At 43.2% G+C, this 16,867-nt stretch overlaps 1 protein-coding gene across 1 annotated transcript in view; it reads left to right on the top strand.

Annotated features, from left to right (window-relative positions):
• TPH2 (tryptophan hydroxylase 2) overlaps positions 1-16,867 on the top strand; it is a 96,673-nt gene that overhangs the window by 11,290 nt on the left and 68,516 nt on the right. The window lies entirely within an intron of this gene.

Below are 16,867 nucleotides of genomic sequence, written 5' to 3'. Positions count from 1 at the left end.
TCATTTGCTCATTTCTAACCTCCTTTGATGCTTTGTTGCTCTTCTCTTCCTCCTCCCAAACCCCAGGCATCCCTCATTCTTTCTCCACCATGCTTATTAGCATGAAAACCAAGATTCTTTGGCACACGCTTTTCCACGTGTGTCTACTCCAGTCCCATCTCCTCTGTTCCAAGCAGGTTCTCGACCCTCTTTAGACAACTGTGACTTTCTGCCCCCTTACAACGTCAGCATGCTCACGGCTTGTCCTGGCCCGAGCCCAACCTCATGCCCCCTTTTTACCCTCAGCACCATCACTCACTAGATCCATCTCCCAGTGTTTCCCAGGCAAATACCAAGAGAGGACTCTGATAGGCCACATTCACTTTTTCACATCAGGCCCTGATAAGTGGTTGTGAGCTTTAATACTGGTACCCCATGGTTCATAGATCCTCCCTGTGGAATCAGGTCATATCTGAATAGATGGGTGTAGGCAGGACAGGCCTTTGGGGCATGACTGGCCTAGGACTTGGTAAAAGCTCAGTTCTTGGCAGAGACTTTCTCTTTAGATAAAACAGATAGATAAAAATGTATTTTGTACATAGGTGCTGTATGTAATGTATTATATATATAAGAACAAAATACATATGTATGTACACAAAAGATTTTGTTAGCATGGTGATCAGGGGACTACCTCAAATATTAGTTATTTCTTCTTACTGGAGCCAAGAAACTGGACAAAGACAAGCTGATAATGTGGTGGCACTAATAAAACTGGTATGTATGAGTCAACCAGTTTCAAGGAACATTGATAATGGGGGGTCTTATGGTTTTAAAGAAAACATACTTACGTGGAGAGGAGAGGAAAAGAGCATATAGTTAAAATGATGGAGGGTGAGGCCCTCAAAGTCTTAACAAGAGTTTGCATTTGCCATTTGCCCTTAGCTAAAGCGTGAAATTGAGGTGTGGTCTCTGCGGAAGACAAAAGTAAAAACTGGAGGTTGGACGTGGTGGAGGTTTTATAGAAAGGAGGGCTGCATGCAGGTAGAGCATTCCAGGATCTGGTCCCGGTTTGGAGGGGCCTGACTCTTAGTTCAGGAGGCTGAGGTAGGCAGGGCACCACCAATTCATCATTACACAGGGAGAAACCACTCTCACAGCACTCACAAAACTCCCCCTGTCGTGACGCCAGAGAGGCCAAATTACACTATTCGGTGGATACAGAGTCAAAGCAAAGGGCGTTTAGCTAAGAGAGTTTGGAATCCAGGGACATTAACCCTCTCCCCTGGACAATGCTGACTACGTAGAATAACAAAGTGATTAAAACCTAGGGTTTTGGAGTCAGACAATGTGGGGTTCGAGTTGTAGCTCCACTACTTCCTAGCTGGGTGAGCAGCCTCACTCTGCCTCTCAGGTCCTCCATCTGGGACGTATGTCAGGATTACGAAAGAGAATGCACGTGCTGTGTTGAGCACGGAGATGGCACATGATTTGTGATCGTAAGTGCCTGTTACTGCTATTACATCCTCCCTCTCCCTTTCCTCAGGCTGTCTTCAGTTTCCCGTTGATCTACTGGTTTATTCTTTAGCTATGTTAACGCCATTGTTTATGCTCCACCTTAGCAAATACTATAGCTCAAACGTCCCTAGAAGTAATCCTTGAAAGAAAACTCCTCCAGTTTCTCACTTAAAGGCTGCTCATATACTGATACTTTTCGTGCTGACCAACCTCGCTCTTTATGGAGAGATTTCATAGAAAGCGATCGTATTCCCATTTGGGTGTGCGGGAAGCTGCCAAGATGCTGAGAACAGATCGCCCGTTGCCTCAGGTGCTTCTTGTACGTGGACAGTGTGAGGAAAGTGCCTGAAGGAGTGCTTAACCCTGGAAAACACAAACCTAAGACCTGAGGAAAGTAGAGAGAAAAGGATCGTTCCTTAATGCCCCTCATGCCATCATTGCTGTGGCTTCTCTGAGTATGACCTTGAGAATGGATAAGGGCTAGCCATTGTGTGTGTGTGTGTGTGTGTGTGTGTGTGTGCATGCGTGCACGCACATGTGCCTGCAAGCTCATGCAGTAGTGCTGGCGGGGTGGGGCACAGGTAGTGCTCACAAATCCCAAGTGGGTCTGAGCCACGGTCTCCAGTGTGCCATGCAGTAAGGAAGGTTTCCTTTTGGTTTAACAGAAAATAAAGATGCAATTTCTAATTGCAATATGTATTTTTCTAGTGCTGATGGCTTTCCGAGTGAGCAAAGGAAAAAGACGTCAATACAATAATTACTTAAAATAAGCTCATTTGTGTGGCTTCTGGCAGCGTGCTGCGATCTGATTTTCCAAACCAAAGCTTGGAACCACAGGCTTGAAGAGAAGAAATTGAGGTGGTCCTGAAAAATCCAGCATGTGCCGTCTCTGCAAATATAGTTTGGTAATACTAAAATTAGGGACTGTTTGGACATGGGGAGAATGACTCAGTTCCCTGTTGGTAATTGGTTCAGGTTTATGGGCACTGAGAAGAAGTCAAATGTATGGTGGTGTATTTGGTGTTGTTGTAGCAATTGGCAGGATAGAGTCTGAGGTGTCAAAAGATCAAGAGAAGGAAAAGAAAAGAAATACAGGATAATGTATATTGAAACCACGGCCAAGAAGCCCTCTGGGGAATTCGTGTTGAATACTGTATTTTCTATGATAGTCTTGAGAGGATAAAGCAGGGGGAAAGAATCAACACAAGCAGAGAAAAATGAAAACAAATTCCACTCCATGGTGGAAAAACATCAGGCTCAAAGTCTGTGTTACCATGAAACCTAAAGGGGAGAGGGAGTGGGGACGTTCAACCTGCTGGGAACTGTCGCTAGGTGCCACTCAGGGGAGTTTCTGATTGACAGCGCTGCCAAGAAACAGGATTGATTACCCAGAGGCCCGCAGACAGACCTGAGCTGCGGGGCCACGAGGGTCTGGAAGGCCTAAGTGCCTGACCGGTGACAGCAGAGGAAACATTCATTAATGCAAATATCATTCTCTATAGCAGACCTGAGAAGGAAGGCTGTGGATGGGGAGGGCACTGTTTCTAAAATAATCGGTGAGACAACGGGCAGATCACACCCTGTCCTCCTCCACCCAAATAAAAGAAATCCTAGTATAAACAGAAAAAGAAGCCCCCCCATGATTAGACAGTGTGAAGGGCCTATAGATATGCAGTTCAGATGAAATGGAAGTGCTTGGGGGAGGGGGACAGGTGGCATGAGGAGGAAGAGAAAATTATGACTGTGATAGTGTAGCTGTTAGGTTTGTCTGAAACTCTCCAGTTCTCTGCCATTGGCACCTTCATATTTTAAGCCTGGCATTAGCTTTGCTACGTTTCTGTAGGTTTCACAATTGCTGTATTGTTGGGGAAGAAAACTCAGTAATATATATTTTTTCAACTGACTAGAAATAAACACCTTTTTCTTTGGGAGCTACTGTAATGATTATTCCTCAACAATGGGCATGCATATTTAATTTAATTATATCTTTGGTGGGGGTAGCTGTAGTTATTTCAATCCATCTTACTGTCTTGGAAAGAGGCCCCGAGCTCTTTAATTTTGCCACTTTAATTTTGACTTTAATTTTGCCACTCTTGTTTGCTTAAATTGAATACTACTGTGATTGTGTTTTGTTATGAATGTGTTTTCTTCTGGTTGAAATTGAGGTGGTATATGAATCTCATGTTCTTTTCATGGGGTTGCTTCCTCTTTGATTTATTATTTTGTTAGTCCATGGAATCCGAAATGTAAACGGGTAAATGCAAATATCAGTGAGTAAGGGAAACAAGGGAGTTCCAACATACCAGAATTTGCTTAAAGTTGAAAAATTCCCTAATTTGCCAAGAAAACTCATTTGATTTCAGATTGAGGGATCCAAGTGATTCCTTAACATCGCTCAGCCTCAGTAAAATAGAGACAATAGTATCTCCTCCGTAAAATGGAGACAATAGTATCTCTTCTGCCTCTCTCCCGGGAGTGTTTTAAGGGTAAAATGAAATCAATAGAACATTGCTCTATGGTGTACTTTATTATTACCTTTATCAAAACAATAATGAAGGGATCTAGACCAAAAGCTTGGGGTTTACTCAGACCCCTGACCCACTTGGAGGGCTTTTGTTGCTTTCTCCAGTTTCTCTTTTGATCTGAGAGACAGTGTGTGGAGTGGTTAAGAGTGCAGAAATTGGAGCTGGACTGCCTGGGGTGAATTCCAGCTTCACCACTTACCAGCTGAATGACGCCTGCAAACTGTTTTCTGTGCCTCAGTTTCCTTATCTGTAAAGTGGGGATAACTCTACCACTGCTCTATAGGATTGTTGTAAGGATTAAATGAGCTAATATATCAACAGCACTTTGAACACTGCTCAGGAACTGCTGTATAAGTATTTACTACTACTATTACAATATTTTTCTCACTTCAGCCCATCTCTCCTTTTTGTCTATCCTCATACACCATATCTTTTTATTACCCTTTGGTGAATACCCTTCTTCATTCCCCTTGGCCAAGGCTTTCCTTTTTTTTTTTTTTTTTTTTTTTTTTTTGTGGTATGCGGGCCTCTCCCGTTGCGGAGCACAAGCTCTGGACGCGCAGGCTCAGCGGCCATGGCTCACGGGCCCAGCCCCTCCGCGGCATGTGGGATCTTCCCGGACCGGGGCACGAACCCGTGTCCCCTGCGTTGGCAGGCGGACTCTCAACCACTATGCCATCAGGGAAGCCCAAGGCTTTCTTTAAGCCCTGATGACTTCTGTCTGATTTTTGTACTGTATCATTCATTGCTGTGTAACAAATGACCCCCAAATTGGGCAGCTTAAAACAACAAAGTTATTATCTCACAAAGTTTCTGAGGGTCAGGAATTAAAGAGCAGCTTGGCTGGGTGGTTCTGCATCAGGGTTTCTCATGAGGCTGGAGTCAAAGTGTAGACCAGGGAAGCAGTCATCTGAAGGCTGGACGGGGGCTGGAAGATCTGCTTCCGGTATGGTTATTCACATGGCTGTTGACAGGAGGTCACAGTTTCTTGCCTGAGTGTCCTTAAGATATGGCAGCTGGCTTCCTCCAAATCAAGTGGTCCAAAAGAGAACAGGGCAGAATCTACCATGCTTTTTATAACCTAGCCTCAGAAGTGACTTACCATCACTCTTGATATACTCTGTTGGTTTCATAGCCCAACTCTGACACACTGCGGGAAGGGACTACACACAGGCATTGATACCAGGAGGTAGGGTTCATTGGGGACTGTCTTGGAGGCTGGCTACCAAATACATTTAAATTGTGTTTAATTTTATTTCTTTAAGACCCTCCCTAACTGCTCTACCACAGTGGGTACTAATGCATTTTCTGCAGAACTAATTCTCATGAAAGCAGAGGTAGCATGGTGTAGTGGAACATGTGGCAGAATGTATAGGCTTTGGAGCTAAACAGAACTGGGCTTGAATTCCTGCTCCATCACTTACAAGCTCTGTGGCTGTGAGTACTGACCTAGTCTCTGGGTCTCAGTGCCCTCATCTTAAAATAGGCACAATATCTACCTTGTATGGTTGGGAGGATTATCAGTGATTACAGGGCTGACTGGTACAAACTGGTGTTGAATCTGTGATAGATATGATTATTATTATCAAGTGTTAAGTAGCTGATGGTTCCTTGATTCCATGTAATCGTCTGTTAAGCTCACCTAAAATGAACAAAGTATCTTAAGGAGTGAACGAGTTAGGGAATTTCAGGCTCCATGATGGACTGGGTTAAAGGAGCTTTTAAAAAAATATGTGGGGTGTGTGTGTGTGTGTGTGTGTGTGTGTGTGTGTGTGTACACTACAGTTTCAGGTAACTCATGCACACAGCTTGCTTCTTCAGTCTGAAAAATTGACTCTCTCCAATGCCTTCGCAGGCCAGTGAATCTCAGCTAAGGTTAGAGGGAGCAGGTGGTGGCTGGGCTGTGTTGGACTCATTTCTGAATGGCTGATGGTGGTAGAAATGTTCACCAAAGCTGAACTTCTCAGCCGTCAGGTAGTTTTAGCTTCCTTTTGTTAAATTCCTGCCGCGTGCTGGACATTGCGTTAAACACGTTGCTTATGGTCTCTCATTAGCCTCACAATAAGCCTTTGAAATAGGTGCCATTATTGCTCTCATTTTGAAGATAAGGAAACTTGAGGTTCAGAGACATTAAGAAACTTACTAAAGGTGACACAGCAGATTGTGTCACCTGCATAAACACCAGTTGCTGATGCTTTAATTTCTCTGAAATTGAGTAGTAAATTGAAGAGTAGAATGAAAGTAAATATTTTATAGTTCTAGGTTTATTTGCCAGTGACCAGAATAGTTTCTGAATAAGATCACTTTCACGGGTACCTGTCTTATAGAATCTAAATGTCTTTCTTTGCTCAAGAAGGCACATCTTTTCTTTCCTTCTTCTCCTTTTTGGTCTGGAAGTGGCCGTAGCACTTCCCTTTGACATAGGTGGCATCATACACAGGTTGAATATAACAGTGACAGAATGAAGGGACTTGGCATTTTAAAAAGTCATTCTTCTCTTTACAGAATTCAGCATATTTGAAATGCACATTTCTTGTGTGTACTTAATACAGTTCAGACGCTATGGAGCCTGTCTGGCTTCAAGGCTGTGCTGTCCCTCCAAGGCGCCCAGGACAGGCGCCCAGGACATCTGCCCGGCCCTGGCGTGTTAGAGCCACGTCCTCACCCTGCACAGCGACTTTGGTCTGCTCTCTCAGGCCCTGTGCTCATCTCCTCCCGCCCGAAGCCTGACCCTCGTGGGATATATATCGGCTGGAAATAAACACAGCTGGGCTGAGGCTTGAAAAACAATTGCCAGGGATTTGTCCCTCTCTGGCTTTTTCTAGTTGCTAGCCTATTTATTTCTTGATTTTTTGATTTACAGAATTGCACCCTTTGTGATTCATTTGCTTCGAGTATAAGTACACAGCTAAACAGAGACTCTAAAACAAAATAGCCCCAAATGGGGACTAGCATATTTGAAAAGTGCAGTCACCCAGCCCAACAGGCTCATTCAGTTTGAGTGAGCTTGTGAATTTTCTACTCAGCGCCATCGGGGAGAGAGAGAGAAAATTCTGTCATTCAACATGGAATAGTGATGATTCTAACCTCCTCTCCCCATCAAAGCAGAGAGGGGCATTTTCTTACCACCTTCTTTCCTCCCCCGCACAGCCCCAAATACCACATGTTGTCGAATGAAACCTCCTGGGGCTAAGATTCATTAATATGCGGTGCATTCTAAGACGTTGAATAGATACGTAATTGTGGAATGGATTTGCCTTGGAATAAACATATTGGACTTCCAAGCCAACATCTCACTTCTCAGGAGGTCTCCTCAGTTTTCCCTTCACTAGGTGACTCAGCAGGAGTCAGCCATAGGTTTGTACAGAAAAAGAAGGAGATGGATGATCAGAGACAAAGGCTCCAGACAGATACGGGGTAGAGCTGTTTGCTGCCCCTCCTCTTACCTCCGGATGCCCAATGCTGTGCATACTGGGGTTTCCCTGCTCATAGGTAGCTGTGATGATTTAGCTTACGTGTGAGCTGGAGGATTACTGATGCTGAGTTTTTCCTAGGAAGCATTTGCAATTATTGCAAATTGCAGAAAAATAACTGGGGTGGCTCCACCTCTCCACCTTTCCAGAAATTTCAGTTGACCGTAGCATTTCTCATTTCATGCAAGAAGAGGCATGATTTATGGATCCTGCTTCGTTTTAGAATGTAGCTTAGAGGAATACATTACTAACAGGGCTCGTGAGTGCCACATTACCGATTTTTAGATAGACAAATCTTAACTGGAAACATAAATAGAAGGTAGAGGAAGAATGAAAGGGAAAAGTTACGCTTCCTTAGTGGGAAAAACACTTAACGGGGGTTGCAAGTTTTACCCTTAACATTTTCCTTATCAGTTTCATTGGCAGATGGTCACCTTGATGAATTGTAGGCTTTATCGTGATGGGGGAACAAGTTTTAATTTTTTCTCTTCTCTGCCCGTTTGAGGAGAGGCACCTGAGAAGGCAAATATGTTTTCTCCCCGACTGAGCTAGTTTTATCCCATTCCATTATCCTCCATTGATTTGCTTTCCCAGGTTTTGAATGAAGCTGAGATGTATGCGGCTGTTGAGGTACTTTGTGAGTCCTGCATAAACACCAGTTGTTGAGGCTTTAATTTCTTTTAAATGGAGTGGTAAATTGAAAAGCAGAACAAACCCAAATATTCGTCGTGCTGGGGTCATTTCCCAGATGACTTGAATAGTTTCTGAGGAAGGTCACATGAGGGATTTCAGGAGTCCCTCTCTTGCAGAATCTAAATATTTTTTCTCCCAAGAGGCAACCCTTTTTTCTTTTGGTTTTCTTAAAAAAAATCTGCATAGCTACTTCCATTTGACATAAGTGGTATTATACACAAGTTGAAAACAAGAGCAACAGAATTAAATGACATGGGTTTCTAGACAGTTATTCTTTGTATAGAATTCTCTGCATATTTGAAATGCACAGTTCTCGTAAGTATTTAAAAGACATCAGGCTTTATGGGAGAATCATTTTCATGCCAAATGTTTCTCTCTACCTGGAGTTCAACTCAGTGGCTGAAAAGGAAGGGAGCCTGAGAGTTGCAAAGAAAGACAAAAGGGAAAATTGATTTGGAAAAGGTTTCTCTGTTCCATTTTCGGGGCTTGGTGGGTTTTTTAGATGTGCGTCAATGCCTCAGTAGGATGTTGTCTGATTATAGCACGGCTCCCACAGCTGTGGAAAACATTAACACAATACGCCTTACTGACAAGGACAAGCTGCACCAAATTCTAATGTCTTTCACGGAGAATGAGGTGTGAGTATTTTTACTTTGAAATGATTTCCACAAGCATGAAGGATTAAAATTACTTTCACAAGTAATGTCTCAGAGGTGAATGGATTTATACGGAAGAATGTGGTTTTTTATCTCCAGACCTATTCCCGACCCTGCAAGGAAGTGATGAAATTTTTTTTTTTTTTTCGTTTCTATACACCTGGGGGAAGTGAACCAACTATATCGAGTACCTGTTAGGTACTAGGCATTGTCCCTGGCACTTTGCAGATGATGTCTCATCTGATACTCTGTGTTGTGTGGTTGTCTTACTTCCCTCAGTTTCAAATGAGGAAACAGAGGCCAAACTCAATGCTAGGTACTCAAGACCTTGCTCTGAGGTGTGTTGGTTTAGAGTGGGGTCTCTAGAGCTAGGCTTCCTGAATCCAAGTACCTGCTATACCACTTACTAGCTGTTTGATCTTGGATAGATGACTATGTCTATAAGCCTTAGTCTCAACCATAAACAGTCATTTAATTGCTGTATAAGGTGAGCATTATATGACAAAATCCATGTCATGTGCTATTATATTATTGTTATTTGCTACAGTTAGATGGATGGATGAATGGATGCTATTATTAGGCCTATGAACTGTAGAATAACTGCATTCCCTCATCTACTGCCGAAAGAGGGAGATCAGGGCCCAGTGGTCAGCAACATTTGGTCCCTGTTGATCAAGATGCAAGGTATATGGGATTGAACTTGGAGTTCTTGGAGACCCTAGCCTGTGTCCCTTCATCCTAGTGGCCTGAGATTGTTGGCTGCTCTTAACTTTTAGTTCTTTTCTGGATTGCGTTCCCCTTGTATATGTTGAGCATGCACGTGTTGGTGGGTGTTAGACCCACTGTTGCTGCTGTTCATATTTAATTTCATGGTAGTTTTGGCAGAAGAAAATCACTCCTCTAGAATGTGACAAGGGCTTTCTGCAAGGTGAGAAAATGGTGAGAAGCCCTATCCTGGGGTGCACAGGACAAATAAAAACAAATAATTTCCAGGAGTTAAATCTTCCCCCTCCCTGAGGCTCCCTAGGTGCAGTAGTTTATTTTCATTATGTCTCTTGTAAAGGCAGCACCAATATTAACAATGTGAACAAAACAAACTAACGTTTCTGTTTGCTACCATCTGAAAGTTCCTTAGGGCCCATAGACTCATTTATGAAAATTCATGTGTGCAAAACTTATTTGCAAAAGCAAATAAAATATGTGATCACAAATGCTCTTTACCTGACTAGCCTAGGGGACTTACTGAAAATGAGTTTGTGCCTTTACAGTTTTCTTTCTTGTGTAATTTAGCTGTCCCAGTCTGCCCAATCTCCTCATCAAATGAACCCCTTATCAAGCCACTTAATGTCAGATGACTTGAACGGTTTCAAATCTTGGTATAACTCAAGATTTGGTTTGTGAGTTTCCTTTTTGAAAAATAGCATTTAATCATCGTGCCTGTGGCTTTGAGTGTTCACTCATTAAGATATCTAGCCAAGGAAACATCTCTGTGTTTATTTATGTCCCTTTGGGTTTGCATAGGCCGCTTTCTTTCCAGGTGAAAATTTTGGGTACAAGTATGTTGGGTGACAATACCTAGAAAACCTGAGTGAGAAAATTAGAAAAGAGAAACCCCTACCCGTAAAGTAAGCAGGACATAAGGTTAATTGGAAGTTACCAGAAAACTTCTTAAAATCTCAGTCTTAGAGTTGCTTTTTCCATAGCAATTAAAGTACATGAGGTAGGGATGAGGTAAGACAAATGCCTATCTGCCAGACTTCCTGATAAACAACTACACTTTTTTCTCAAACTTTAAGTGCGTGGCTTGTTTTGGTCTGATTGGTTGATTTACATATTTAACGAATATTATTTATTGAACACCTATCTGTTCTAGGCTTAATTCTGCGGGGCAGGGATATAAAAATGAACAAAGCAAACAAAAATCCCTGTCTTCAAGGAGTGTACATGGTAATGGGGGGATAGATTTAGCAGAATAGTAATTTTAGATATTTTACTTATTTTTTCCCCTGAGTATTACTGGTAGTATTTTTTTTTTAATCAGCTTTATTGAGGTATAATTACATACAGTATACTGATAGTATTTTATCATAAAGTTATTGAGTGTCCTCTATGGTCTGAATTCTGAAGTGTAATTTTATCAAATTCAAGAGCCTTAGACTTTTCTCACTGACTCTTAAAAATCAGTAGATAAAAATGGCATTTGCGGGCTTCCCTGGTGGCGCAGTGGTTGAGAGTCCGCCTGCCGATGCAGGGGACACGGGTTCGTGCTCCGGTCCGGGAAGATCCCACATGGCGCGGAGCGGCTGGGCCTGTGAGCCATGGCCGCTGAGCCTGTGCGTCTGGAGCCTGCGCCCCGCAATGGAAGAGGCCACAGCAGTGAGAGGCCCGCGTACCGCAAAAAAAAAAAAAAAAAAAAAAAAAAAAAATGGCATTTGCTTTCTGGTTAAACTTTAACGGAATTCATGCACTCTACTGAGGATTTTTTTTTTTTTGGCTTGTAGCAACATTTTTTTCCGGTCTCAAAGGCATCAGCCGTCATATTGTGGAACACTTATTGACTATATGGCTCTACTCTGGTGTCACCTGGCTGCAGATGATACTATTTATGAAGGGGGTACCAGCCAGCATAGTACTAGGTGACATTATGTCACTGGCTATGGGTGAGAGTCAGTACTCAGTACTGATTGAAATTTCTGCACATTGGTGTGTCACCTCAGTTGTTAGAAGTATAACAAATGCTGGGTAATAATTAATAATTAAGTTTTGTGAATGATGAATGTTTCCTTTTTAAAATTACATTAGATCAAAATCAAGATTATTCTTAGAATAATGTTGGAATAATGTCAGTCTCACTTTTCTGTATTCTTATGTGCTTTCTTGAATGAGGAGAGAGGGTGAATTATAGATAGCTCCCTGGAAATGATGCAGAATTCAGGGTATGCCCATTGAGGAGTGCAGCACACACATCTCATAATTCCAGGAAGGACAGAGACCTCCTGCCTTCATGTTCCAATAATCGTTCTCCGAAGGCTTTGTCCAAACCCTTAGAGGAGCCGCTAATTGCTAATGAGTTGCAAAGATGGTGGATTTTTACATATTTCCTGTTCTCATTTCCCTTCGGCACCCCCAGGTAGAAGTGTCAATCACAAGAGAAATGCCTAAGGTGGGGAAGAGGAGAGAAAAGATGAGGCGGAGATGAAAGGGACGGTTTAGTCCAGGCAGATAAACAGGTCTTGAATAAGTGAGGCATCTCCAGCTCGGAGGAACAAGTAATGAAATAAAATAGAAAATGAGTTCATTCCTAACTGTTTCTACGAGATTCACTGGTCCCCCCTCAACCAATTCTCGGTTTCCCTTCTGCTCTGTTTAGTCCTTGCCACTGAGGAAATCCAACTGTTTCCAAAGGACACAGTCTGCACTGTGATTCAGTCAGTCTTGCCATCTTGATGTAAATACTATCAACTTCAGCCTGTCTCGTCTTCCTCCACTGAATAGGGGAATTGCTTCTCCACACTGGAGTTCCTTTAAAGATAACACAAGCAGAGAAACTGCATCTCACATTAGGAATTCTAGCAGCAAGGACTCCAGGAGGTAGCCAGGCTGTACCACCATAATCAAAGGTTTTCCAATTCCCCAAATTAAAAAAATATGTATAAGAAAAGGAGCTTGCTGTTGGACCTGCTGGAGGAGAAGATCAAACAAATAATTAAAACAAAAGCATTATTGCTTATTCATCTGGCTGGAGAGAGAACTCCCATAGTTTCAGCCCCAGTGGGGTTTATGTCCCTGGATTTCAGTGTAAAAATGTGTTTGTTAAACAGCATTGTTCTAACGAGCTCAGGACTTAACATAGAGTAACTCTATCGGTACCTGCCCCCGGTTAGGTTTGTCTATGCACTTTCTACTTTCTCCTCTCTGCAGGGAATGCGCAGGTTTTTCAGAATCATCGTCCTGCCTCTAGGAAGAGTGGGATTTAACCTTACAGGCAGAAAGATGCCTCCCACAGTCTTCAGTATTTCCAGAGAAAGTTCTTAGTCATCTCTTAGTCACATATTGCACCAGGAAGCTTTTCCTATTGTCAAGCTAAATCCTGACAGTGAAGGTTTCAGCCCTTTTCCTTGTACTGTCTTCACTGAGCAATGGTTCCCTGTCGTGTTTGTAAAGTCTTAGTTTGCCATTCTTTGGCAAGAGGGCAGAATCTGCACTGAGTGGAAACTGCTGAAAGTCACATCTGTTTTTCTCCAGTAAATTAGGAATCTGTGAATAATAATTTTGGTGGGTGTTAAGAATTCCGGAAGCCCAACTAATTCCATATAAGTGGGGGAGATTTCCTAGAGATCTAGTGATAATATTCACTTGTAATTAGTTTGTTGAGGAGTCTCATCTTGTTGGGGTTTATACCAACGTAAAATGGTTTTATTTTCCCTACTCACTGCTTTCCACTGTATTGTGTTGAATCTTACTTTCCTGCTGGGAAGCAAGTTCCTTAGCAACAACTAATTTCCTTTCATTTTCAATTATTATTTCAATTATTTCCAATCATTTTCAATTAATTTCCTTTCATTTTCCTTTTATTTTCAATTATTATTATGAGACTCTTCTCATTGGGGTATTTAAGACCTAGTCCCATTCATTTAAAAAAAGATTAATCTTAAATTTGATTCAAAGTGTATTCTCCTCCTCCTCAGTTCTTTGGAGTGTGTGTGTGTGTGTGTGTGTGTGTGTGTGTGTGTGTGTGTGTGTGTGTGTGTGTGTGTATGGTTCTGAGATACCTTTCCTTCTCTCTTCTAGGACCTAGTTCCTCTGGAGTTGGGAGCTGAGAGGAGGCTGAGGGCTTTTTGCAGGATCGTTAGAATGTCAGGTGTGGGCAGGCCTCTGGCCACTCTCACCCTGGTTTGGACAGGTTCTTTCTGATGCGGTGGTCTCTGTTGAAATGGTCTCTGCATAGTGTTGTGTGTAGTCTTCTTGGGGTAAGACCATTTCCTCCACTTCCACCCCTGCAGATAAGCTTCCTGTCCTTCCTTGGCCTTTCAGTGCTCACAACATCATCCTTTTCTCCAGGTTGGCCACATCGTAACTTGGGTACCCCTCATGCACCTGGCCTTTAGTGCTTCCTCTCCAGGGATGAGGGGAACCCCTGGAGCATTCTTCTACCTCCTGAGAACTGAGCAGTCCTGGATTGGGTGGGGCTTCCCCATCTTCCTCCCAGGCACACCACATTGGGTCCCATGGGAATTTCTAGATTTCACTGGGCATCAGGCTCCATGTTCACACAAACCTCAAGTTTCAGAGGACACCTGTCAAGGGTCCCCTCATCTCCCCCATAGCACGCCCTACTCCTGGGCTTCCAGACGCTCTCCCAGGGCCCGTCTCTATTGCTCCAGTCTGGTGACAGCACCAGGGGGAGCAGGGCATCCTGCTGCCATGCAAGCGTCCAGATGGGAAAGGAGAGGCCAGACCCTACTTCTTGAGGGCGCCTGCAGTCCTTACAAGTGATTCTTGTGGCGCAGCCTGCCCTCCTCCCTTAGGGAAGGAGAAGGAACGGGGCCTTTCCTTCTCACACCAGCCTTCCCCACAGTCCTGCATGTCTGATTCCCTGTTGGACTGGTAGGTGAAGTTTGGGAGTGGGGTGGGAAGGGTAGTACGAGGGGGGTTTGTTGGCGGTAGAGCCATTTCTGCCGCCTCTTCAAATGCCCTGCAGGGAGATGGTTGGCTCCAACTGCTGAGAGCTTTCTCTAGAACGTGGAGTACTTAAGTGACTTTAGTTGTAGGCCAGAGCAGAGTTTTAGGGCACTGGGATATGATGCTTATTACATACATGTTATGACATGTACTCAGAGATAGATGCATAATGATATGTGGGTATATGTCCTAAGCCCTAGAAAGATCAGGACACCCCTCTGTCATTCTTCTCATTTATAATTCACAAAAAACCCACTAACCCATAACAAGGACAGAGAAGTGCAGCACATTTTGATTTTTCTCATGACAATTTTTATTTTTCCAAATGTCAAATCTCAAAGTTTTAAAAAAAATAGGTGTCCCTGTGTTCCTGGTGCCCCAAGCACTACCTACCGGTCTTACTGAGAAGGTTAAATGAGTGAATAAATATGAAAGTATTTTATGTGATCTATACAAATATATGCGAGTATCATGATTACATGATTGTATATGAGATTTTCTATATATAACTACATATACCTATAAGCCTTATTTTATTATTATTTTTTTTTTTGCGGTATGCGGGCCTCTCACTGTCGTGGCCTCCCCCGTTGCGGAGCACAGGCTCCGGACGCGCAGGCTCCGGACGCGCAGGCTCAGCGGCCATGGCTCACGGGCCCAGCCGCTCCGCGGCATATGGGATCCTCCCAGACCGGGGCACGAACCCGTATCCCCTGCATCGGCAGGCGGACTCTCAACCACTTGTGCCACCAGGGAGGCCCCTATAAGCCTTATTTTAATTTGGTATGTGAAAATAAGCTGGTGCCTGGGATACATTTTTTATTTCATTGGTGTACACTAATCAGTTAAGACCACAGCCGGTCCTGAGCCTGACAGACTGGGTTTTAAGCTTGGCACCATGAGTTTAGTCAAATGGCTTAGTTTCTCTGAGCCTTAATATCCTTATCTCTAAAATGGGGGGATCTACCTCAATGGAGTTGTGAGAATCAAATGGGCTAAGTTATATAAAAACACTTAACTTTAAAAAAGGGTCTGGCCAATAGTAAGTTCTCAAAGATGAGCTATTATTATATACCTTTATTAACTGCATGGAAAAGTGGGAAATTTCTTATTTTTTCTGTATTTGGGATATTTTTTAACAGAAGTTAAATGGATAAAAGTAGCCTTGGGCTTCCCTGGTGGCGCAGTGGTTGAGAGTTCGCCTGCCGATGCAGGGGACACGGGTTCATGCCCCGGTCCGGGAAGATCCCACATGCCGTGGAGAGGCTGGGCCCATGAGCCATGGCTGCTGAGCCTGCGCGTCCAGAGCCTGTGCTCTGCAACGGGAGGGGCCACAACAGTGAGAGGCCCACATACCGCAAAAAAAAAAAAAAAAAAAAAAAAAAAAAGTAGCCTTTACTTTGTGTGAAGTTGATTTTTAAACATTTACCTTAAATAGTTACCCGGGATATGGGGGTCAGAGCGGTGTGAGAAATATCTTGGCGTGACCAGTCAGACTGACCAATACAGGGTAGCTGCGGGGCACTGCACCAGCTATTAACTTAAAGAGCAGGCTCATTAGTTACCCAGGCAGAACAGACAAGTGGAAACAGATGAGACTGTATGCGTGGTCATTTGTATTCCCAAGGTTGTGATGCTAGGAATTCATTATTAAGTAACAGGTACGTACTGACAGGCCCGACTTAGGGTGATTCCACTTTGCCATGGTGTGAAAATGAAATGCGTTCAGTAGAAACCGTACTTCGAATTTTGAATTTTGATCTTTTTTTTTCAGTGCAATATGCGGTGTAATTCTCTCTTGTGATGCTGAACCGTGGCAGGGAGCCATGGTCAGCCCCCCCTCAATCGCCAGGGTAAACAACCAATACACCTACAATCATTCTGTAGCTAGGCAACCATTCTGTTTTTCACTTTCAGTACAGTATTCCATAAAGTACATGAGATATTCACCACTTTATTATAAAATAGGCTTTGTGTTAGATGAGTCTGCCCAGCTGTAGGCTAATGTAAGTGTTCTGGGTACGTTTAAGGTAGGCTAGGCTGAGCCATGATGTTTGGTATGTTAGGTGTATTAAAGGCATTGTCGACTGATGATATTTTCAACTTACATTGGGTTTATCACAAGGTAACCCCAGTGTAAGTGGAGAAAGGTCTGTATAACTCCTTTTCCCTACCCAGACTCACACTTGTCTTTCTTCTGCAGCTTCCTGTTGGCTACAGTCAGTTCCCCTTTGAAACACTGCATATTTGCAGACGGATATCGAAGGGAAAAGTTTGACCTAATGATTCTTTTCAAATGGCTTCTCAGTATTTCATTTATTGTTTCAGCCTCATTGCTTTCCAC

This window comes from Mesoplodon densirostris, chromosome 11 (genome assembly GCF_025265405.1).
Source record: "Mesoplodon densirostris isolate mMesDen1 chromosome 11, mMesDen1 primary haplotype, whole genome shotgun sequence".
NCBI lineage: Eukaryota > Metazoa > Chordata > Mammalia > Artiodactyla > Ziphiidae > Mesoplodon > Mesoplodon densirostris.
This window is presented reverse-complemented; position numbering and strand designations above follow the sequence as displayed.